General features: G+C 43.1%; 1 long non-coding RNA gene across 1 annotated transcript; it reads left to right on the top strand.

Moving 5' to 3' along the window:
* The first annotated feature begins 2513 nt into the window (after positions 1-2513).
* Positions 2514-23964, top strand: LOC135278490 (uncharacterized). The gene is made up of 3 exons (XR_010345988.1): positions 2514-2615; positions 17158-17230; positions 20860-23964. It is a non-coding gene; the product is annotated as an uncharacterized LOC135278490 (long non-coding RNA).
* Positions 23965-24556: the final 592 nt, after the last annotated feature.

Genomic DNA, 24556 nt, shown 5'->3' on the forward strand with positions numbered 1-24556 from the left:
AGGTGTGCTATCACAGGGGTTTGGTTTGTAACATAGGGATGGGTTCTACTAACCCACAGGACCTGACTCCAGGGAAAACCACTCAGAATAAACACCATGAAATATTTACTGCCTTCTGCACAGCGACTCTGAGCCATCTGAAAACCTGTCAGAATTCAGACACTGCTGAATCTCCTGAGTCTGCCCTGCATTTACCTTATCTGCAGTCTCTGTAATTAAAATACATTTCCAAATCTTATGATTTCCTCTATTCTGTTTCCTTTCATATTGTTTTAGTTTGTCTTGCTCTATTACTCTTACTTTTAATACGGCTTTGAAAGACAAAAGCATTCCTATGTCTAGGCCTTGACTTTCTGGAGATCAGATTGATTTCCCCCAACGTTCTGGGCACAATGGTGATATTTAGAGTTTTAATAAAGAGGTGAAGAAAAGGAAAAATAACTCAGTACTTTTCTGATAAGGAATGCAGATGCTGTGGCTTTGCAGGTGAAATAAATAAGCCCTTTACTGAAACAAAAATATTCCCATTTGTGTCTTTTGCACAAATTCTTACCAAGTAGAGGTGCAAAGAGGCAAGGGAGAATTTTATAGCTGCTTCAGTTTCTTTATGATTACTAAGATTTCCTTTTTGTTCTTCCAAGCAGAAGAAGCTGTTATTTATTTTTTTCTTTTTCCAATGTAAATACAAAAAGCATTCTGTGAATTTCTGTAGGTGTTGCAGGAGCATGCCTGGTGAAAAGAAAGCTGCTTCAGACAACTGCTGTGGCAGTCGGACTCTAGAGCAGAGAGGGGTGGCTTTGGAAAATGACTGGCATTTGTGTAAATAGCAAAACTCTAATTTCTTCACTGAACAAAAGTCCTCCCGAGAAAAGCTTCTTCCAAATTTTAGGCATTTGAATTAAATACAATCTAAAAATTCAAATGTTGTTTGGCAAGTTCCATTTATATTCTGCAGAGAGCTCGTGCTAGCTCTCTGCATACATGCAGGTCTCATTCAGAAGGTAATTTAGCGTTTTTCTCACATAGTAAGTAAAAAAAGCAGCAATTAACTCCATCTGTTTTCACCAGAAAAGGCAACATAAATGAGATTTCAAAGGTGCCAAAATGAAACTGAGAGGAGGTTTCCATTGGGTTTACCTGGTTCCAGGACACTGCTGCTCCAGTCTTGCCAAAGATATCACTGGAAATGTTTTATTGATAAAAATAGTCCTGTCTTGCATGTGTTGTTCCAAGGACATGCCTGCCATTTTCTGTCACTGCTCCGAATTTGAATTATAAAGAGCAGCACAAAGACAAAGCTGATGGAAAACAAGTTCCTTTAAGAACAACAATTCCTTATCCACCACGCATTGATTTTGGGGACGGTTTTTTGTTTGTTTGTTGTCTTTAAACATGAATTAATCTGCTTTCTTGTTTCAGATAAAGGGAATTTTGCGGTGGTGAAGCAAAGAGCAGAAGCAGAGCGTGGTGTGGGCAGGCACCTGGCAGGGAGTGCTGCACAGGGCTGGAGCTGCTGTCCGGGCAGTGGCCGGCCTCTGTGGGGGACAGATGGCAGCGCTGGGCTCAGCTCCTTCAGGGCAGAAATCCTTCCCTGTCCTCCTTTCACCGTCACTGAAACTTGTAATGACATTGTAATGAAATCACACTGTTCTGTTCCAGTGAAACAACACCCAGTCCTGCTCACTGACTAATGTAACCATCATCATTTCCACAGGCTAGTGTTCCAGATATTGATTTTCATTCTGATTTTTGTGTGATGATATGCTATTAAAGAAATTGTGCAAATAATCCAATAATAACAAGCTAAGTTAGCAGGACACTTTGACTTACCATAGAGAAATCCAAAATGCCAATGTAATTTTCTTTTTCAGGTTCACATATTTAAAACCTTTCTTTTCTTTTAAGATGCCTTTGATTAAATCAGATTAGGAAGATTATTAAAACTGTCAAATTTCTTGAGAAGTTACTCTGCACCATATTCTTGCTAAGAATTTTTCAACATGCTATTAATATAATGAAATAATTTTCACCCTTTTTTATATAACCAGCAGTTTATGTATCAGTCTGACATTAGTAAACAGTGCTCAACAATACATTCAGACTGTTCAGAATCCTGCAAGGCTCATTGTCCTTATGCAGGGCAGTAAATATTGTTGTCAAAAAACAGAGTAATCCAGAAATTCCAGCTACATGCTGGAGGAATTTGGGTTAAAGAGTAGATGTGGGGGAGCTTTTCTGTCTCTTAATGCACTTTGGTAGCTGAAGTAGAAGCAGATTAATGGAGCTGACACTCCAGTGCTCTCAATTCTGTTCGTGTGTTAGAGAAATGTGAAAGTGGTGTGTAGATGCACGCTGGAATTTCTGAAGGATGGGGGTTACCATGGATACACTCAAGCGACCCAATTGGTGTGAATGCAAAGCTCTGATTTCTCTCTGGTTGCAGGAGGATTTGTTCTGATAAGAAACTTGTGCTGCCGCTGTTTCTCCTCCCCCTCCCACTTGTTACTGGAGCAGTACAACTCTGTGAGTGAGGCTGAGGCACAATTGTGATCATGCTGCTCTGTATCTGCTGCCCGCAGCTGGGATTCTCACACCAGGGACACTTCACCTAAATGGTATTTCAAATGAATGATACAACTAAATAATGCTGGGTGCTGCAAATTCCTAATGTTGTGAGAACCTCCCTTGTTTTCAGACTGTGAGTATACAGGAGTGAGCCTGTCCTTCCACTGCAGGGGGAGAGATGTTTGTGGTGGAAAAAAGTCTCTGTAGAGTAGATAACGGGGATAGAAATAAGATAGAGGGGGAAATACCAGAAAGCTTGTTGAGTTCATGGCTGGTTTTTCTTGAGAGTGGGTGTCCCAAAGGGGCTTGACAGGATCTTTGGAATATGCAGAAAATGGGTATAGTGAGCAAAAGAGCTTCCAAAGTTGTGTGGGAAGAGGATTTGGTCTCTGAGCTCCTGCTGTAGTTCTGAACACTTGTCCTGTCCTCACTGCTTGCCTTGCTCTTGTGTAAGCTGCAGTGCCAAGGAGGGGTGAGAAGGGTCCTCATCTCTTCCTGTCCTGTTCTCTGTTCAGCTACTGAATTCCTTGGGAGCGGAATCCCCAGTTCCATGAAGCTGGATCAAACTGCAGGTGTGGAGAGGAGCTGCAGCTCCCAGCAGCAGGCAGCTCCCAGCACGGACAGGGCTGGCTCTCTGGGAACTCTGCTGTGGCTGTGACCGAGTCCCGTCGGTGATGGCATCGCTGGGAGCAGCCACATGCCCACATCTTGTGGTGCCCTGATGGCCCTGGCACACAGAGTGTCTGTGCCTTCTAACACATTGAGGGGTTTGCATTTCATGGGGCAACCAGCCCTTTGTTCAAATGCTGTTTCAGTGATAGAGGTACTGATGTCTGAATCGAGTATTGACCCCAAACTGTAGCACATGAAAGAGAGTAACTAGAGTACACTGGCTGATGTTGATAGTGTTGCTACTTCTAGAAGTATTTCTTTTCGACCCAGTAAAAAGTGCTGGAGTCCTGCTGCTCCTCACCATATTTATGGATTTCTATTAGTTAGAGTGATACCAACTTGGCTGCTGGCTAAATAGCCAGGTCCTTATGCTTTACATCCCTGCTGTTGGACTGTGAGTCTGTACTCATTAAAACAGAAATAACATAGCAGAAGTAGTTTGGATGGAGGAAGACCTATGTGTTAGCCCTCATGGGGAAACAGGGGAACAGAGGAAAAACCCCGTGTCCACTTGTGTCCCTGCCAAGGAGATGGTATTAACATTATTTCAAATGTAATACAGCCAGAGCTGGAATGTTTCCCCTGGTAAATGCCTTTGGGAGGATGCTGCTATGAAATAAATTCTTCAGCAGTGGATTGGTTATTATGAAAAATACATTTCCATAAGGACCCATAATTTTAGAAAGCACCATCCCCAAGAATAATAATGTGCCATGGCTGGTAAATGATTTCCTTTTAACTCCCAGTGTTCAGATCTGATTTTGTGAAATTACAAAAACTTTCCAGTTAATTTTTCCCTTTCAGACCCCAACTAGATCCAAATGGAAAGCTCAATTAACGTGCTGATAAGAGCATTAACGTGCACCTAGGATCAATGCTTCTTTGTAAGCTGTGAGTGAAAATAGATGAGTGTTGCTGTTTTCTGCTTTCATTAATGAGCTGTTTATCTCAGTCTCAATGCTGCAGGACTCAGGTGGAGCTGTCATTTCTTCCTGCTCATCAGAACTGCTGGATACAGTGGGAATGTGTGATTAAGGACAGGCTAAATTCCTAAGTAGGAGCAGTGGGACTTTACCTACCCTGGCTTGGGGCAGTCTGTTTGTAAGGCTGCTGTCAGGATTTACAAGTTTTAGGGAGTTGGATATTTGACTCCCTAGAAAGTATGTGCCATAAATCAATATGATTGTTTCTTCTGAAAAACCACTGAAAATAGCTGCATGTTCCAGATGAAATTGTAATAAATCCTGGAGCATCAGTTTATAGAGTCAGCTGCCTATGGAGACATTTCTGACAGACTTCCAGCTACGAGTGGTGTGCTAAAGCTGTAAACCCCAAAGATTTTATCCATTTTGTAATGTTTTGGATTGTCTCACTCCCACAAAATTTCCTTCTTGGAATTCCACTGAGTGAATAGACTCAATAGTAACTAATGGTAACTTACTCCACGTGTAGTTCTTTAACTTCTTCGAAGTATTTTCTACTACCAGTTTCTGTTGAAAATCTGCAAATTTTTAATGGTCTTGTGGAATGTGCAACCTGCATTTGTTACTATATGCCTTTAAATTGATTGCAAAATTCTAAATTCCTGAGCGCAAAGAAAAATGAATCAGTCTTTCAGTTCTCTCCTTAAGAAGTATAAATTTCTATATTAAGCTTTTGAAGAAAAATACAAAATTTAGGAATGTGCAAGGCCAGCCTCATAATGAATCCCTAATAAAACAGATACCATTTGCTCTTTGCTTGGATCCTACTGGCTGGGCAGATCAGTGCACAGGTATTTTACAGTGGAAAAGCTCAGCTGGGAGGGTATAAACTGAGATTGGACAAGCAAATGAGATGTGTGGGTACATCCAGGGGCTGCTGACAGCCTGGCAGTGGCATGTGCTGGAAAGATCTTGGGTTAAAAACTAGATGTGTGTAGTTTTTGCCATATTTTCACAGGATGATTGTGTCTATTTACCCAAATAGATACTGAGAATCAGAATCTTTCCATTCCCAGGACCAGTGGCCAAAGCAACCAGAGGTCCTGAATCCCTTGATTTAATTGATTTCTCTCTTTCTTCAGATTGCTGGCGACTTACTCATCTTCTGGGCCATGCTGTGTGGTTGTTGTTATGACAACTGTGCAGCTTGCTCAGAGCATTGCTTTGCCTCTTGAGTGTTAATATCTGGGACACCTGCAGAACAGGTGGCAGTCCTTACCCCTTGGCTTGTCCCGCACTGTGCTAGCCCTCACACAGACACGCTGGCTCCAAACTCTCCTGTGCTTTAAACTAGTTCTGTTAATGTGCAGTGTGAATGTCTGAGAGGTCTATTAAGGCATATTGAGAATGCTATTCAGTAGCAGCTTGGGCTTTCTGTGCTTTTGAACCAGTCATGAGACCAGAATAGAGAAGAGCCCCAGTCCATGCAGTAGCTTATTCTGCAACTGTGTAGACAACCACTCCATATTGAAGAAAGTTGCAGGAGTGGCAGTTTTCCTGGCCTTGAATGGCTGCCAAACCACAAAGGAGCTAAGATGTATCAACCTCTTGCAGAAAGCTGGAGAAAAGCTCATCCTTCACCTACTTTATGCCATCCCCTATTTCCTGGGATTAGCTGATGGTGTTGGTTGAGTGTCACAATGGTTTACAGCTGTCAAGCATGCTACTAGAAGGAAATGTATATTCAGCAGGATTCTGTCTTGTCCCTTATCCTCTTCTGCAGTCATGGCTTGGAGAACATAAGGTAAAAACCTCACAGTGAACATGGAGGTTGGCCCCATCTGAAATAATGAAATTCGTCTTCCTGGGCCATCAGACTTGATTAGAAATATATTGAATATATATATCGAATATATTTCTTACGCTCAGAAAAGCTGGTGACAGCTTCAGAACCCTATTATTCTTGTTTTCATTGCAGCTGCTGTAGCGAGCTGCTTTCCCTCTGCCCAGGCCCAGCAGGCAAGTCAGAGCTGCTGTGCTGTAGCCTTGCCTGTGAACACTGAGGAGAGCAGGAGGGAGGGAGGGGAAAGGCTGATGGGAGGGAGCGCCAGGAGACACAGAGAATTCTTTTCTAAGAAGGGATTTTTATTAGATCTCAAGGTTGCAGTTAGAAGAAACCTGGTGTCACGTTCTTCTGTGAGAGGCTGAGACACATCCCAGGGTGATCCTTGAGAGGTTTCCGGACTCACAGCACAAGTCAGCAGCTGTTGGAGCCGTTCTCTGCTCACACCCTGGGCTCGCAGAGCCAGGAGCTGAGCCCCAGGCAGGGCAGTTACACAACGTAATGCTGAACCCCCCGCCACAGGGGTCTGATCTGGACAGACAGCAAATGCCTTGCACAGCTCTGAACACCTTCCTAAAAAGAAGTGAAATGAGCAGTTGCTGCTGTTTAACAGAGCAAAATGGAAATGGGTTGTTAAATGTTTGCATTAGGTGCAGTCCTAGCGCTTCTCCGTCCCAGAAGAGTCTTCCCCTCTGTCGTTCACTCTTCAGGCCAGGCCATGCCTCTCAGCAGCAATTCTGAGCAATTCTGAGCCGCCATCCAAAGAATTAGAAAGTGTCATGATCTAATCATGATCTTAACAAGCCACTGTATATCTGCAAACAAAAGAAGAAACCACAGAAGTATTAGTTTGAAATGTTTTTCAGATGAAAGATATTGCCATTTGCTTGAACACAAATTATTACAAATTCTAAAGCAATAAAGAAGAAATTAATTGGTTTTGTAATCTTTTTGTTTTCCTCTGTGAATTAAAATTTGTTCCATTGTATTGCTCAGTGTCTAACTAATTGCATTTCTTGTGGGGAAAAGAAAAGAATCAGTGAAGAGAATATCGGGAAAGATGCAATGCAGTTTCACCTTTTCTGATTCTGAGACCCTTTCCTGAATCTCAGGGAAAATGAGGAGATCCCTTTCCCACCTTTGTGCCAGATTTAAGAACCTGAGACAAATTCTGTGAAATTAAAACTAACTATTTTTCATAGCTTTGGTAGTCTTGGAGCCATGTTATTGTAAAAACTTGAACTTTTTCTGACAACTTCCAAGAGATGCCCCAACAGTAAAGGGAATGTGTTCAAAGCTGAGTCTGCTAAAACTGACCTGGGCAACAGGAGTAAAACCATCAATCTCATCCTGATTTTTGTTTGTATTTTGTCTATTTCCGCCCACCCCTGCTTCCCCTATGAATGTGTAAAGTCATAAATTATTTGGGGACATCAAGAGCTGAAAATTCATTTGAATTTATGATTAGCCAGTTGTGGAAAAGATTAAAATTTAACAGGACATGAAATAATTTGTGTTCCTGTGAATACACATGGCTTGTTTCTCACCTCTCAGCCACTGTAAACTCTTTGTGGAAGGATTTTCCACTTCTCTATTTTGAATTGCAGTAAAATGGAAAATATTTGAAATATGTCTTAAATTTTCAGTTGCTCCTGAAATATAAGCAGAAAAAAAGGGGAAATAAAACTTTTTGAGCAAGAAAGACTCAGAAGAACAGACCAGGCCTGCCACTGATTATCTTTCTTTCTGAGAACAGGACTAAATGATTATTTCCTAGAGGGCTTAAAGCCTTTTCACATGACCTTTATTTCATGTTTTATGAAAGTCAGTGGACTTTACTTTTATTGAAGCCCTACTTTTTTATCTCTCTAGGAAAAAAGCCAAACAAAAAAACCCACTCACCAGTGGCTCTCCTTGCATCATGAAGGTGTCTAATTGAGACATTTAAATTTATAAATGTGCTTAATAGTGGAGCAAATTAATGATTTAACCTAAATTTCTGTGGACGAGCTCTTTCATATTATGCTTAAAACTGGGGAAACAAGATGAAGATGCACCCCAAAACTTCATTCATCATTTCATTTAACTGCAGTAGTCAGCATGATTCTAAGGTTTTTATCTTTAGAGAGTAATAAAATAAATATATATTTTTATTGTTTAACACTATTTTAAAATTTGCTTTCTATCATCAGTCAAATATGCTGTGTGTTTGTCATTTAAGCTCAAATGTTTTTTATTGTTTTCTTCAGCTTCTTATAACACGGCTGTGCCTCTTGGGTGTCCAGACAGCTTCCCAGGTTGCTGTGGTGCAGGAGCATTTGCTTTCTGGGATCTCAAGATGTCCTTCTCTCCTGAGTTTTCTGATTTGAAAGTGACTTTAAGATAGAATTTGCCAAAGATTTCTGGTTCTCCACAGCATTAATCTGGAAAGAGAAACTTTCTCTGGAGTCTTTTTCTAGAAAAGACATTAACAGAAGTTATTTATTGTTTTCTAATCTAACAAAGAGCACCTGTAGCAGGGAACTGAACTGGGTAAGGTTGCTGTGCACTAAGATGCAGGGAAGAAAAGGCCCTCAGTCTTCTTGTACAGAATGAAATTTAGATCTAGGAAGCCAGTTTGGGAGAGCTGCTTTTGAGGGAGAGGCCCTGCTTTATCCAGGGTCAGAATGATGTTCACAGCCCTTGGAGCCAGCACTAAGCTGCTCCCAGGGCGTGTGATCTGCACAAAAATAGCTGTTTCACCAGGCCATTTCTGTCCCCTGGTAAAGGCAGAGTGTCCCTAGGGAACTCTTTCCTGACTGGGCTGTGTTCTCCTGGTGGGTTCTGCCACTTCTCCTGCCCGACTGGCACCCATCCAGAGAGTCCCTCTGTCCTGAACTGCAGCTGAGCCTCAGGCTGTCCCTTCCATTAGAGCTGGTGACACGGAGCTGCAGCTGCAGGTGTCCCACGAGCTCCTGCAGTGACTGTCTGTGCAGCTGGCAGTGCCATTGCCTCTGCCCACACAAAGGGCCGGTCTGGCCTCGTGGCTGCAGCCGTGGGCAGCGCGTGCTGCAGTGTGAACCTTCCCTCCCTGGCCAGCCTTGCCATGGGGACGAAAAGCACGGCGACTGTTGCTGTCATTGCCCTTGCACAAACCTGCAGCAGTGCCCGGTGGGAGGTGTGCTGTGGGACAGCTGGCATTGGTGCCATCCCAGAGACATTTCCAGGCCCCACGCTGAGCCTGGCAGGTGGCCCTGGCACAGGTGGTGTCACCAACCCAGCCAGGATGAGTTTTCCTCACAAGCATGGCCTTGGGGAATGTCTGTGGGGTGTGTGCACTCAGCTGCTGGACAATAGCACAGGGTTTGTATTGAACCACTGGGCTGAAAATGTGTGAGAGAGCAGTGTGTGCTGCAGGAGAGACAGAAGTGCACTGGGTAGATTGTAGCTTGCAATCAAAAAAGGAATTTGATACAAAAAAGAATAACATCAATTTCACTGTACAAAGAGCAAATCTGAATGTAATCCCAATTCGTTGCAGATGTGCTGTTACTGGCTGCTCAGAACTGGGAAATGTGCATTGGAAGCTGATGCTTGGATTTGGTATAAACTGTTTATGAACTGCTCTGCTTGTTTTATAGTAAAATCTATTTAACCTCTTAATGCACAATGTTACAATACTCATTTTCAAAAAGAATAAGCTGCTGAGCTTTCCTTTTGCATTTTCTCAGATTGTTTGAGGAACTGTGGCTGTGGTTGCATGTGCCCTTCTCTGCAGTCTGTCCATCTATTCAAAAGTCATCAAGTGCTCCAAATGGTATAGGGATTGATTCAGTACAAACCTATTTTGGGGGTTAAAATAAGGAGGAACTGAAATCACTGTGAAGCAGGAAAAGCAGAAAGGTTGTGTGCCAAGGCTGCCTTCCTTGTTGCAAGGGATTGCAGACTTGTCACTCTGGCAGATTTCCTGAAGGATGCTTGGCCCCACATCTCACAGATTCTGAAACAAACAGAAAATATCATAAACTGCTTTACCATTACCTTTGGGAAGGCAGTGACCCCTCAGCCACAGCCCACCTGCCTGCTGAGTGTCCTCAGTCTGGCCTTGCAAGGCCCTTATCTGTCTGCTTACAAATGCATTGACTGAGTTGTGCAGCTCCCCTGCCACTCAGAAGACAGACTGCATCCAGTTCTCCTCTGGGTTTGGAGGTAAGGGTGCAATTTCTGACCCTGTGTGGGAGAAATCAAACTTACGTGGAGTTTCATTTAATGAACACATGGTTACGTTTCCTGCTGAGTAACTCTGTGTTAACACAGTTGCTTAACCTCATTTCTGAGCTCTGTACTCCAAGCATCCTGTGATTCAGCAGAGAAAGAATTTATGTTCTTCCTTGCTAACTGAATTTCTGAGCTTCACATATTTAATAGCCGAACTATGTGAAGAAAGAGTAAAAATCTCCACCTTCCAATACTGGCTGGGTACTAAATTCGAGAAACTAAAGCAATATGATAGTCATGTAGTAGAAAAAAATAAAGAATACACAGGAGCCTTGAAGAGATGAAAGGTCATGTTATTTTTAGTAGCATATGGAGGACCAGTAAGGCAAGGTATGGGACATTTCCTTTGCTAACATCATGTTTTGGAAGAGCCTAAGCATCCTGCAGAAATTAAGAGGAAATCCTTAAAGCTGAGGTGGATTTGGCTGTTGGAAGGGTCAGTTGCAATTTAATCTGGGCTCTAGGAAAGTGATCGATGAGATTAGAAAGTTTTCTGATACATTTATGAATTAAAAAGTTAAAATGTGAACGAGGGGAACATGAACGCTGGCTTTCACCATTCCAGAGTTGCAGTCTGTGTGCAGGATGTGTGAGGATCCTGTTAGCAGGTGTCCTGACAAGCCAAAAGGCACCTTGTCTCCTTCATGGCTGGGATTTCCAAGGCATCCAGCACTCAGGGAAGTTGAACACTCATATCAGCTTTCAGGAAGCAAATTTAGAAATAGAGTTCTCTATCTCAGTATGGGCAAATCCAAACTCATTCCTCCTCAGGAGGAGCAGCGTGGCATTACAGGTGATTGCAGCCACTGCCAACCTCTCAGCAATGAGCTTTTCCTGGAGGCTTAGCTGCCAATCCTCATTTCAGTTTTAATCTGACTCTGCTGAAAATGTCCAGGTGCAGAGCCCAGCCCTGAGGGATGGTGGTTATGTTATTCTGACTGGCAGTCTCTAGTTGTTTTCAGAATTCACCGTTTGTGACAAAGGAGAATGAACAATGTCCACTAAAACAATTTGAAGTATGCCATGATGGTCTATAATTAAGTCATGATCTCTTTTTAAACTACAGACCTTATAAGAGCCTGACCTTTCAGAATTCAAAGCCTAAACTAAAAGGGATTTACATAAGTATTTTTTATGTAACCATTATTTAAATCTTCCACTCTGTAATTAAATTTTGTCTCTTTGCAAAGGAGAATGAACTGTTCTTGAAAAAGCTCATATGCTGAGCAGTATAATTAGAGAACTAGTTCTGCAAATGTCACACAAAAATGACCTTTAATGAAGCAATATCAAATGAAAAAGCTATTAAAGCTGTACAGCTTGAAGAATAGCTAAAAGTTGAATTACTGAAGTGGGTCCTGGGCCTGCTGCTGTTCATATCCCCCGTGTGGGCTCCTTCTTGCATGTGACAGAGAAAGGATGAGAGCAGATAGTTGTGTGGTGTATTTGGCACAGGAAATTGTGTAAGAGCTTGTGAAGGAAGATTTCACTTTGTGCCACCACAGCCTGCAGAAAGATGCCAGGACCTGTCACCTACAGGGGCTGTGAAGAAGTAGCTTGTCTTCAAGGACAATACCAATTGGAATGTCTTCTCTTTATGTTTTATCTCATGGATTTAAAAGCACTTCTTGTAAATCAAAGCACAAGATATAATTTTAAAAACAAATCACAGACAGCATCAAAAATCATGTTGTGAAACATAGATGATAGAATGACTGTCAAACTTTTTTGTTGCTCATTGCAGTTTGTCCCTTTTCACATTTATTATGTGCCTAAAGAATCACCTCAGACCAGGCTGATTTTTCCTTAAAGTTTGAATCTATGTATGTGGAAATATTATTGGGAGGGGAGAAAAAAGAGACCAAATACACACAAATTTTTGTGTCCTCTTTTTGGCTTGAAAAGCCACATAGCAGGGAGTGTGTTCCAGGGTGGTTATGGCTTGTTAAGGGTATAAGCAAATGCAGAAAGGGAGCGACTGAGACCCTTTCTGTAACCTGCTCAGTGTGTGGCACTGGTTTTCCTGGCTGTGGTGTGGATCCACCAGCCTCCAGTGTGTCCTGCACAGAAAGCAGGGAGAGCCTCCTGCCGTGGGCACTGCCAGGGATCCCAGTGGGCAGGTGGCTGTGTGGGGAGGTGACAGCGTGTGCCAGCCAAGCTCTGCTCAGAGGAGCTGCTTCTCCAAAACTCCCAAGTGAAATTCTAACAACCTTCCTAAGAGAAATCAGCAATTTCTGATTCATGCTGCAATGTGGGATGGAGATTTTTATTTGATTGCAATTTTCTTTCATTCTGTAAGAGTTTATTGGGAAAAAAAGCACTGCTGGTCTGTCAGAGTCCTCAGACACTTCATGCAGGAAGTTGGCACCAAAAGTTTATTTCACAATGTTTAAGTTTGTGGTGATTCATACTGCAGAAAAAAGTTACATTTTTTCCTCCAGATTTCTGCCAAATTGCCCTTCTGTGCTAGGGCTCTTCTCATCTCTAACATCACAGCAGGGTTTTGACTGTCTGCCCTACCCAGAGGTAGTGCTGCTGTCCTTTTTTGTTCTCACAGAGAGGAGTGGTCTGTGGACAGAGTACCATGACAGAGAAGTTTCCAGGATTTGGGAGCTGATTTGGTGTCCTGCTCTGGCACAGATTTTCTGTGTGGCCTTCAACAAGCCTCTTACCATATCTGTGCTTTATTGCCTTTCTGTGTCCAGCTCTCTCACAAGTGAGGTGGTTATCCACACCAGTGCCTTGTAAGAAGGCATGTGTTAGAATTTCCACAAGGAGCCCTCGGAGGTTTCTTCCTCTGTCCGTGCAGTGCCTGATGCTTTTGAGAGCTCTCAGCCCCAGCTGCTGGCTGAGGGCTCCCAGCCTGTGAGCTGTGTAAGCACTGTGGTACCAATTGCATGGTTTCCTGTGGGCTACAATTCCCTTCTCCTGTATAAAAATAGAGTACACGTATCTGATCTGCCCTCAAATGGAAGGGAAGGACTTCTGTTCCTCCCCACTGCCTGAGGTAAGGTGAACACTGGCAGCAAGTAACAAACCCACCTTTGCTAATGTGCTTGGGTCAAGGAGTTATTCACAGAGCAGAGCCTAAATTCTCTCCACACCTTGACCTATTTCATCAGTATCAGGAGACCATCAAAAATGATGTGGCAGTAAATGGCTTCAGCCAGCAAGCTCTCACGCAAAATGTTCCAATGGTTGCTGAAGCACTAAGCACTTTTCTCCTTAGCTGTACACTTAGCTGGCAGTGTTTTATTTAATCTTATTTACCTCTGTTTACTTGATCCAGTAGTGTAAAAGCAAACACTTTATGGAGGAAATAGATTTAGTTTGTTTGTTTGTTTTTTCAATGAGTAGTGGTTTTTTGCCTCTTCAGTCTTGTTTACTTTGAGTCAGTGAATTAGTCAAAAAAGACTTTGCCTGTAAGTGCCTGAGCTGTCCCACTCAGATTCTTGGTTTGAAGTCAGACAATTGCTCCCTTCCTTTGCCAAATCCAGGCTATAAGCACTGGAATTGTGTGTTCGGGGGAAGTGGCTGCCCACGAACTTCTGAGCACTTCAGTCTCTCCTTGCACATTGAACAGAGCTAGCAAACAGCACCAGAGCTGGTGCAGCCAGCCTTCAGTGGTTCACCAGCTTCTGATTCTGACAGATGTGGCTTGCTTTGCTGTGTGCTTGGGGAGCTTTTCACCCAACTGAACAAAATACTGTGCTGAGTTCAGATGTTAAGAGAGACACGAGGCCGTGGAACAGATCCCTGACTCACGGTGGTAATTTTCTCCTGTTTCCTCCCTAAGCCTTTGTTTGCTGACTCCTTGAGGGTGGGCTTCTGCTTTGATGTTTTATTGTCTCTCAAATCACTGGTTTTACTTTTAGCACCAGTAATTTTTGGAGTGCTTTGGAGGGAGGGGGGAAGGGAGAAAAAAATAGATGTAGTAATTATTAATGTATTTGGTTGGGTTATGAAGTCTCAAAGCTCATTAAAAATGAGAAACCATGGCAACCTCGACAATCCCTCCTACACATATTATATCTACCTAACAATGTGCAAAGTACATTTAGTGAAGAGAAATAAAGCATAAAGAAAGGGGAAGAAAAAGCATTCACTTTTTATATTACTATTTTTAGTTCTCAGCTCCTGCATACCAACACACTTGTGCTGGCAGCCCTTTGAACACTTCCATGTGAAAAATAAGTAACTGATTATTGGATCTCTTCTCAGTATTGTTCTTTATTGTCCTGAGATTTCCTATGGTGCATTTTTAGTAAAGGACAAATTTTATGGGAGGTTGGTAGCTGAAGAAAGATGTTTCTCTGGTCTTCTCCCCTCCTGAGACTTTGGGAGTTTGGGGCAGTCCTGCCTCTCCTTAGCTCTGCAGGTCACAAATATAAATCTAACAATGGTACTGGTCATCTATCAAAAGAAAGGTGAAATTGCAGCTCTCTTAAGATCATTTAAAGGATTTTAGAGAATACTGGGTTTTACATCCAGTTATGCCTATTTTGTGTTTTAAAATACAGAACATTTGCATCTGAAGCTTAATTCAAACTGTTGCAGTGGTTTGTGTGGAACAGAAGATAACAGTGGTAGATAATGCAAAAGCCAAGAGGCCATGACCTCCATCAGGCTTTCCTGATAAAGGTTATTCATTTTCTGTGTGTGCATTGATCCAGGATGTTTTGGTAAAAACTTGGAATAATGACCGTGACATCACACTTGAACTGCACTGGCCTGCTCAGGAAGTTCTTCCTGTATTACAGCTCTTCAAAAGGCACGCTTCCCATAAGGGTCATTCATTCCAAGCTTATCCACGTTTTCCATACCAAGTGCCTGAATTCAGATTTTTCTGTTTAGTAAGACATTAGAATGAAATCCTGATGAATGAGGCCTAGAAACTGAATACTCTAGAGAAGAGCAGCTGGCTGAGCTCTGTGCCTCCCTGAATGAACTGCTCCAGAATGGAGCTAGCAGCATGGCTGTGAGCGGAGTAAAGCCTGGGGCAGGGGGTGCACAGCCAGCCCTGGGCTCAGCGGGGGCGGTGAGGAGGGCAGGCTGCCACAGCGAGCAGTGACTGTGTGGTGCTGCAGCAGCTGCAAGGTGCTGGCTCTCCAGAGTGGATGTAACCAGCTGGAAGGCTCTGCTTTCCCCCTTTTCCTTGGTCATTTCCAGTGCCTGACAGGACGGGATAGCTTAGAGGTGTAGGAGATCCCCAGGAGTCAATACATTCTGCAGAAGGAAAGATGCTGGGACCCCCTCAAAGGCATTTGAGGTGACTTGCACTGCAGGGGTGAAAATTCCTTACAAACAGGTGGGATTTACAGCTCCCAGGTAATCTTTGTAGATAGGCATATATTTTTGTGGATAAGTATGGGGGTATTCATTTGTATGCATAGCAAGGGCAAAACCTTTATTTAACCAGTGCTGGTTTGCTGGCTCCTGGAATTTCCTGGTAGAAAAGGAAAGAGCTCCTGGTGCCTGGAGAATTCTCCAACGAGAATGTATCAGACAGCACTCCGTGTGGGAGTACTGAGTGTGTTCACAGTACATGCAGTACCAAACTGAAATAGCACGTTTAGCACCCTGGAGACTGCCTGGGGACACTGATGCTTTCTGTGCTTTCTTTGCAGTGAAAAATAATATTATTTGTTTCGGCAGAAGGCTATTTTTATATTGAGGTGGTGTAACAACCTGGGGCTAAAGGAACCTGTAGGTTAGCATAGCCACAGGGTCCGAGAGGATGTAAAAATGGGTTAGAGAGCTTCTGAGGAACTGTTTTCCCAAATGCCATGCAAAGGGAGTTAAGAATCCCAAGTCCAAGGTTAATTAATTTCATTTATCTAATGTACCATATGCATGCTGTGCTCATAGCAACAGTGTATGAAATTTAGGGGTGCAGTAAGAGGCAGTTTAGCACCAGGGAGCTGAGCACTAATGATCTGCTCTGCCCCATTCAGGCCATTACAGCACCTGGGTTTTAGTGGCATAAAACCCACAAAGGGATAGAAACTGAAGAGATTTTTACCTCTGTGTGAATTCATAAAATCTGATCATTATTGCTTCCTTAATGATTTCTTTTTAGCTAAAGTCACTCTTGCTTTAGCAAAAGTCACCGTGGCTTTTCAAGGAAGGATGAATTCTGCTGGTTTTCCTGCCTTCTTCGGAATGGCACGTTCTGTTCCTCTGCTGAGGGAACAGTACTGAAATTATAAGGGTTAGCTGTAACTGGAACAACGAGGAGAAGGGGATGGCATGTTTGTGCTAATAATGTCAGAGAATAAGGATGCTGCTGTTGCAGTGTGTGTGTAGTCCATTATCACCAGTATTTGGTGGTTTGCGAGAGAGTGGCTTAGAGTGGAGACAGATGCCTCACCAGAAGAGAAGGGTCGAGTTGCTAATGGTTGATGCAGAAGTTGTGCACCTGCGAGTTACAGCCTCTGCAGTGTGTTTTTTACTGACTGGCCCAACTTTTTGCTTGTGTAAGTCATTATAATTCTCATTATGATTTAACTACGTAACCCATCTTGATTTTTACGTTTGAAAAATTCTTCAGCTCGGTGGTCTGTACAGTGAGAAATACCCCAGGCTGACTGTACCTCATTTGGGGACGTCTTTCATGTCCTCAGCTTTCAGCATGTGACCTTCAGTGCTGTCCAGGAGTCATTTGCTTCCCATTTCCAAGAGCTATCACTGCTTTTTTAGCTGCAGTTTTTTCTGTGGCCTAAACTGTACACTGTATTCTGAGCTGGGATTTAAGCTGAAGCAATTATTTCACCTGGTATTTTGCATGGGCAATGATTTATGTATATATTGGAATGGTAATATTTCTTGTCTTATTTTCAATCCTTATTGCTTTTGCATTTTTCCTGGTTTTATAATAATAGTTCTTACCTCCTATAGCAACACCAAGCTCCATGGTGGAAGAGTCAATTCATGCTGAGTCCTGGATGGATTCCCCAGCTGTTGAAGCCAGGTAGGCTTCAAAGATTTAATTTATCATCACAATTTTGCCTCAAAATTTCTGAGGGGCCTTGGAGAGCGTTTGGCTCAAATGCATCCACTTAAAATTAGACAGTTTTAATTACTTAGCCTGGCAAGTGGCTTCTGTTCAGTTCTCATTGGGGGTTCAACCAGCTCGGGTTGATTCTCTCTGCAGAACATTCTGCTGGGTATCACAGTGGTTAGCAGGAGAGAAACAGATGAAATAATTATATAATTGTGTGGGGATAATTACAGGAGTTCATGTTTTATTAGTAACCTGTGTTCAGGATTTTCCTATGTGCATAATTACAGCAAAACACACAAGTTCTTTGCTCTCTTTGACTGCACAGTGTGATGCCTGGCTAACGAGCCGGCAGCAGCCCCTTCTCACCTTTCAGCATACAGAGAGTATATGGAAAGCTGTAGTGTGTTTTGGTCGCTAACTCTTAATGCAGTAAACATGCTGCAGTACACTGCAGCAACTAGTTAAGGTGTGGTTGTCAAAATTAATTAACACATTCATTTTCGATGTGTAACTCTTACTGCTTTCATATATTCTAGTTTAAATGGTCAGGCTTTGAGGACAGAGTCCTTGAATATGATGAAAGGATTTCTGATTTGGAGCAGTTGTGAACTACAAGCTGGGGAATAACTTAACCAATGAGTAATAGTTCTGAATGGCTTCCTGGTGTTCACACTTTCCTCCTATTCTTGGTGTAAATGTTTTCTGCCTTAACGTGCACAGTCACCCCACACTGCCCCTGGGGTGGGAGCTGGTTCCCAGCTGATACAGGGAGAACACGGGGTGACATTTCCCACACCCAGGTGCACTTTTCAGTGTGAGTCAGAATGCACTTCTGCAGCTCAAACCTATGGAAAAGAGGCATTCAGCCATCCATTTCATTTGTTAGCATGCTTGTTTGTGGAGAGAACAGGCGGCAGAGTTCAGGCCGTTCCGGCCCCAAGCGCCGCGCGTGGAGCCCGGCAGCTGCGGCCGCCGCTCCGCTCGGCCCGTCCTGTCCCCGCTCCGCCCGGTCTGCCTCTGTCCCCGCTCCGCTCAGCCCGTCCTGTCCCCGCTCCGCCCGGTCTGCCTCTGTCCTGGCACCGCTCCGCTCAGCCTGCCCTGTCCCCGCTCCGCCCGGTGTGTCTCTGCCCTGTCCCCGCTCCGCCCGGTGTGTCTCTGCCCTGTCCCCGCTCCGCTCAGCCTGCCCTGTCCCCGCTCCGCCCGGTCTGTCTCTGCCCTGTCCCCGCTCCGCTCAGCCTGCCCTGTCCCCGCTCCGCTCAGCCTGCCCTGTCCCCGCTCCGCCCGGTCTGTCTCTGCCCTGTCCCCGCTCCGCTCAGCCTGCCCTGTCCCCGCTCCGCCCGGTCTGTCTCTGCCCTGTCCCTGCTCCGCCCGGTGTGTCTCTGCCCTGTCCCCGCTCCGCTCAGCCTGCCGCTGGCCTGCCGCTGCCCCGGCACCGCCGGGGAACCACGGCCGCGGGTGGGTTTGTGTGCTCTCCCGCCGGCGAGATCCTCCCACCGCCAACCTGCTTTCTCCTCTCCTTTCAGAGATTCCGAATCTCTGAAATCGCCCCCTCAGGCCCTGAGGCAAACTGTTCGAGGCGTGCCTTTTTATTTCCTCTAGATCGTGGAACTTCTCTGACACAGAATTATTATTGTGGCACATAATTATGATTGGATGTCTTCATCATATAATTGCATGATATATAATGAGCAGCAAAAGCTTATTTCCTCTGCTCTTTGAATACTGAACTTCTGAGATTAATTAAGCTGATACTGAAAATGCTTTTAATTATATATGCTGCATAAACAGCACTATTAAGATCAGATGAGAGTATTATTGCCTGAACAGTTTCAACATTTTTTCAAATACCCACTGTGTGTTTTATATTAGTGTTTAAAGAAATGTGGGGATTTTTGAGAGGATAAAAACCTCCCCAGACAGTGGAGGAATACCTCAATATTTGCTGAAGCAAATCATCTATTTTGCTCTAATTGCAGTGAATGAAAGCAAGAGACTGCAAAATTAAGAGTATTTTATTTGAGTAAATAAATGCTTCCACATGTCTGATCCCTAATCTTTTGAGGTAGGAAATTCATGAAGTGTGTTTCGATCCTTCCTTCTAAAGCTACAATCACCCCAAATCAGACTGACAGTGATGCCAGAAACGATGCAATCAATAGGACACAATCAATTCTCTCTGCACAGCGGTGCCCAGCGGTGCCCAGAGGTGCCTGGCAGTGCCCAGAAGAAGAATGCTCTCAGCTGGGATGGGTTTCAGTAGCAATCTGTTCTCCATTGACTGTCACTTTTTAAGTATCTGTCTAGTTACATCTCTGGTGCCCTTTGCAGTGAGTATTTTTAGCATGCCAGCAGAACACGGGCAGCATAAACTTGGACTTTCTGGAATACCATTTGTTCTCTTGTGTTTCAGAGGACTTAAAAGGTTGAGTAAGAATTACAGTCTGTAGACTATGCTGCTTTGTGCTGCTGTCTTTATCCATCTGTAGAGCTTCCCGTCTCTTCCACAGTGGGCATTTTGGTGTCTGTCAAGTGCTCAGGAAAATGGACTCATTTATGTTTTCCTGTCCCTCTCACTAGTCATTTGCAACCATTTGAAATGGATGTGTATTTGCACCAAAGAAAACTCAAATTCACTAATTGATGCACAAATACGCTCATTTACATGCAATTTGGGTTTTTTTTTTCAGAAATGCATCTATTTGCATAAATAAAACCTCTTTCCCAAATATTAGTGTGAACAAAAGCCGTTTTCAGGGATGCCAAAAAATGGCTGAATAGAAAAGCCAATTCAAAATTTGCATAATAGTTACTAATTGTTTTCCTTGCTATTAGCCTGTCTCTGCTTAATAGGCAATATTGGCTTCTTTTTCCTTTCTGGGTGCAGTTTGATGCAGGAATATTGAGCTACTGTAGAAGATCTTAATAGTTTAACTCACCTGGTGTGCAGTTGCAGGGCCTGGTTCCACCCAGGAGCAGAGCAGTGGCGCTGGCAGAGGCCAGCGTGTGGCCCCTCACCAGGAACATATTCCCCTCAGTGGGGCAGAACTGGGAGATTATTTATTCTCACAAAACATTAGGAGGTTTGGGGGAAATCTCAGTTTTTCTTTGGGGGAAGGAAGGTGTACCTTGGTTACAGCCAACATCTTTGGTTGAATGTTTTGTTCTTTCCAAATAGTATTGCTAAAACCTTGAGAGAGATTAGGGGAAACACACACAGCTTAAATTGGCAGTAAATAAATAAATTTTGCTTTGCATGAGTATATTTTATCAATTTTCTTCATTTAGAGATACAGAGAAAGATCTCAGATGTTTTTGCCGTTCTCGGTATTTATTGCAGCGTTCCTGTGTTGAAATGTGGAAGTCAATATGGCTCAAGACCATTAAGTGAGACTGAGCTATCAGCTGTCTGCAGGAAACACAATGTGGTTTGCTGGGATTTATTCAATAGAGAACTATTGATTCTCCCTAGAAAGACAGGGAAGAAGAGTAAACCAGATGTGTTTTATGCTAGAGCAGAATGGGTGATTGCTTTATTTCACGGATGTTTTGCTGCACCTTAATAACTTCACTGTTAAAAACGAATTGCTTCATTTCAGTGGAGCTGGGGATCCCAATGTGCCTGCCTGGAGCAGCAGCAGCAAACAGGGAAGGTGGAACAAGCTGTGCTTCACCTGCAGCATGGCCCCATGGCAAAGGGGCTGCCTGCTCTGGGAAACACTTGGGACTATTTACAGCATGCACAGGGAGAGGATTCAGAGAAGCTGGAGAAGTTTTGTAAAGCACAGGAGAGAGGAAAATCAAATGGCCTGCTTGGAGGATTTATTGGGAAGTGTAACTGAGATCCCTTTTTAACTCAGATTTGTCTGTCAGCATGGGATAAAATCTGGTTTGTGCTACAGCAGTTATTAATAGAAGAATCACATTTCCTTAGAAAAAAGGAGAAGCAAGAGGGTAATTTTGGCCAAGTTTGCCAAAGCAAATTGCAAAGATTTGCAATTAATCTTGAGAGGAATGTATTAGATTTTTATTTTAAAGATCAGATTATAGAGGAGATCTGCTAGATTTGTACAATATTTATTCAAGTACATATACAGAGAGGAGAAAACAATGTATCTGCATCTGTATGCACTCTTGTCACTTAATATTCTGAAATTCAATATTTAGGGATGAAACACTATATTCAACACCCTCATCCTCTCAGGTCCAGCATAGCTTTGGGAAGTTGGCATTCCTTGTCACAAAGTGTTCATTTTTAGAGTGCCAGTTTGGGTTGCAGTGACCTGCTGTGAGTGTGCCCAGCTTGGCTGGGGTGGGAAGGGGCTCTGCCTCGGGGACGTGCACCCTGCCACCACCACTGCTCCTGCTGCCCTGCAGCCAGGTGGAAAGCTGGCCGATGACAGCAGCCACCCTGCTGGCTCTTTCTCTGTATTATCAGAACAGAGATTATTATTATTATTGTCCTGTATTATCAGGACAGAGAGATCCCACTAAGGACACCTCCAGTCTCATCTCCAGCACCATTCAGCAATCCAGCCAGTTTTGGGGGTGAGAAAGATTTCTTCCCTTATTTGCAACTTTCTTTCCTTCTCTTGCCCATACTTCCTGCTTTTCACAGCCGTAGTTGTAAAAGAATTTCAGGAAGTGAATCTATTATCAGTCTTTACAGATGTTTCTTCAACTTCTTGCCCCTTTCTGAAGCAAATCTGTTTCCTTTGAAGATGCAGTGCCCCTTTCCACGGCCCCGGTGGGAGTTCAGCATCCCCTGAGCAGGGCTGTGACTGGCCTCAGGAACACCCTGGTGAAGTTCTGGCTGGACATGTGCTGCTGTGTTCCTGTCTGCTCAGGAAAAGTGTGACACTGTGGTTTCCTTCGTAAGAAACGTATCTCTGTTGAGAAGGAAACATACTTCCTTTAGAAAAACGGTGTCACGAAGAAACCCACAGGCCATTCAGAGCAGGGCTGTGTGTGCCAAGGCCTGTGCCCCGTCCCCCCGGGCACGGCCTGTGCTGGGTCAGTGTGCCACGAGAACCGTGTCACCCAGCACAGGTGACTGCCCTGCCTTTCTGTGCCATGCTCTCCCTCTCAGCAAACTCCAGGATGCTGGACAAAAGAAAAGGGATTACTGTGCAGAGGAAGAAGTAAAGCAAGGAAGAGTGAAATTAGTAGGAAAGAAATGGCAGAGTGCAATGTAAGATTCAGGTCTCCTGAGACTGTTTTTTGTGCTGCTCTGTTACATCCTACTGCCATTTATGATGATCCTTTTCTAGAAATAGATGGTGAATTGGAGCAATAGAGATGAGGTTTAATTTATGTATTGGCTAGTGACGTTCATCTGTTTTTTGTTGGTTGCATTGTCCAAGGTGCCAAAAATATCCTTTTCCTAGAAGATATTTCTAAACCGTTTATCAGTTTAAAAACGTCAAAGATGAGCAAATCAGTTGGGATATTTAATTTTTGCATAGTCATTCAGCAAAGATCACTGCAAAGGCTTTATCCTCCACAGTTTTTAATTTCATGTAGATAAGCAAAAGCTACATTAATCTTTTCCCTGTTGTGCTTAGCAGGGGTCACCATACCCATTAACTTTTTGACCCACGTGTGTCTCAGCCTGGTTGGTTTGGGGCTGTGCAGTGAGGTACCAGTGGGAGATCTTGGAGCTATTGGTGCAAACACCTTATGTATCCAGGTTCTCTAGAGAGCAGAAGAAATTGCTTTACTTTAATCTCCTCATTCAGTGTGAAAAAAAAAAATTATAATCTGAAAATCAAAATTTACAAATACAGTCTTGGCAAGATTGATCATCCTGTGTTTTCGTCATGGTGATTTTAATAATGAAATTTGTTTATTATTATTGCTACAAGTATTGGGGAATTTTCTTCTGCAAAATGCATCTCTTAATTCAGCACTCAGCAATCACCACTTCTCTCTAAATCTGTGGTATCTTGCCTGCTAATACAAGATAAACCTGTGGCATAAAGAGGCAGGAATAACAGGATCAGTAAAGAACTACATTTGGATTAGAGTCTCTTGATACCTTTTGCTTTTATCTGTATGCCATTGGTATAAATGATCATTATCATAATTAAACAAAAAGGCACAGTGTGAATTTTTTATTCCCTTGATGATGCCACAGAAACAATATATATGAAATAAATGTGAGAGTTGCTATAAAGTCAACTTCCACAGTAGCTTTTAAACTTTGCTGCAGAAGTCTTTGGTGGTTGTGCCATTCATAGTGAATAAATCTCTTGCTTTTTAATTCATCGTATATTTTGGAGCTATGAAATTAATATTTACAGCTGTGTTATTGTATTGCTGTGTTATTCATTACTGTACTAATGAATAGTTCATCATCAATAGAAATAACATTATATTCTCCTACAGCTTACTTAGTCAATGCTATTTATTTCTATTATGTTATTTCAGAAATCCTCACCTTAACAGCACTTGGAAATCTGTAAATATTATGGTGCTTTTGGGCAGGACTTGAAATGCTCAGTAGCTTCAGAATTACAGACCAGTTTCCCTTTGTTAGAATATGTGAGCTACACATAATTTTAAATAAAATTAGTATACCAGGTGTCATGTGTAGAGCAGGGTGTGTCTTAACACATTGTATGAAATGTGGTATTTTAGACAATATTTCACTCCAAAGAGATATTTCATTTAAACCCTTGATGATTTTGTATTTGCCTCTTATTTTCTTTCAAAACATGGAAGTCTGTTTTGACAAGAATTTTACACACAGAAACACTAATAGCATGGTAATTCTGCTCAGAAGCTGACAGTGCACAACTGGCATTGGGATAACCCCTTTCCCTGGTTGGAATTACAATCAGCCTTCAACACTGGTGTTTAGAAGACATTGTTAATCTGCCTCGTGCTTACTCACTTGAGCAATAAGATCAGCTCAGGATTCCCTCAGGTAAAGCGTAATAATGATTTGTCACTTTTGGAAAAGGACATTTCAATTTATTAGTTTTCACTTTTTGATGGGGACTTGGGCTTCAGCAGTTGTAGTCTTTGAACACGCAATGTTTCATCTGATTGAATTTTTCCCAATGCATTTGTGTTCTGAGAGTTTTGTGGCAGAATTGTCAAGACTCTAGAGCTACATCAAACATTCTGAGCACCAACTGGGCTTAATTCAGTGGAAATTTTATTTCACAGCTGGTAATTCCAGAGCTGCTGGGTGTAGCTGTCCCGGAGCGTGACGCTGGCTGTGAGGAATGGTTTTCCCCCCCTGGATGTCGGCCGTGCCTGGCGGCTGTGCCGGCCGTGAAATGCGCTCAG

Source organism: Passer domesticus, chromosome 11 (assembly GCF_036417665.1).
Source record: "Passer domesticus isolate bPasDom1 chromosome 11, bPasDom1.hap1, whole genome shotgun sequence".
Classification (NCBI taxonomy): domain Eukaryota; kingdom Metazoa; phylum Chordata; class Aves; order Passeriformes; family Passeridae; genus Passer; species Passer domesticus.